Source organism: Oncorhynchus gorbuscha, linkage group LG09, assembly GCF_021184085.1.
Source record: "Oncorhynchus gorbuscha isolate QuinsamMale2020 ecotype Even-year linkage group LG09, OgorEven_v1.0, whole genome shotgun sequence".
Lineage (NCBI taxonomy): Eukaryota > Metazoa > Chordata > Actinopteri > Salmoniformes > Salmonidae > Oncorhynchus > Oncorhynchus gorbuscha.
Genome location: NC_060181.1, coordinates 44,258,950 through 44,259,972, shown reverse-complemented (window position 1 = coordinate 44,259,972; position 1,023 = coordinate 44,258,950).

Here is a 1,023-nt window from a genome sequence, read left to right as displayed (position 1 = left end):
CCTAATTCAATGATGTCTGATGTATGATGTCTATGTGCTTGTGGTGTACCATGGTAAATTACGTGAGAAAGATCCGCTTATCAGATCAGAATGTTCACTTAACAAAGGTACAGTATGTGTATGGATGTGTGGGTTCTACTCGATATTGCATATTGTCCCCAGCAGCCCAGCACCCCATTGACGTTGATCTGTGTTTGATTTCAGGAGGATGTTTTGTGTCAACATGTCCTATCCACTGTGTCACGGGCCTCTTGTCATGCAGGTGAAAGAGGACCCAAAAGCGACTTAACAGAAACAGAGTTTATTTAAGTCCAAACAGGGAATAACAGAAATCCTCTAGACTTGTAGAGGGGAAATAACTGGAGAAGCGGCCACAGACTGCAGGTCGCCTGGTAGGAAGCAGGCCGTAGTCGACAGAGACACCTGCTCACACGCAGCATCTGATGAAGGCAAAAAACACGACAGGACAGGGCGATACACAATCACAGCAAAAACACGACAGGACAGGGCGAAACGCAATCACAGCATGGTGAATACAATACAAGGAACCGACGGGACAGGAACGGATCACAAAGGAATAAATAGGGACTCTTAATCAGGGGAAAGGATCGGGAACAGGTGTGGGAAGACTAAATGATGATTAGGGGAATAGGAACAGCTGGGAGCAGGAACGGAACGATAGAGAGAAGAGAGAGCGAGAGAGTGAGAGAGGGAGGGGGAGAGAGAGGGATAGAAGGAGGGAAAGAACCAAATAAGACCAGCAGAGGGAAACGAATAGCATGGGGAGCACAGGGACAAGACATGATAATAAATGACAAACATGACAGTACCCCACTCACCGAGCGCCTCCTGGCGCACTCGAGGGAGGAAATCCTGGCGGCAACGGAGGAAATCATCATGAGTGAACGGTCCAGCACGCCCCGAGACGGAACCCAACTCCTCCTCAGGACCGTAACCCTCCCAATCCACTAGGTATTGGTGACCCCGTCCCCGAGAACGCATGTCCATGATCTTATGTACCTT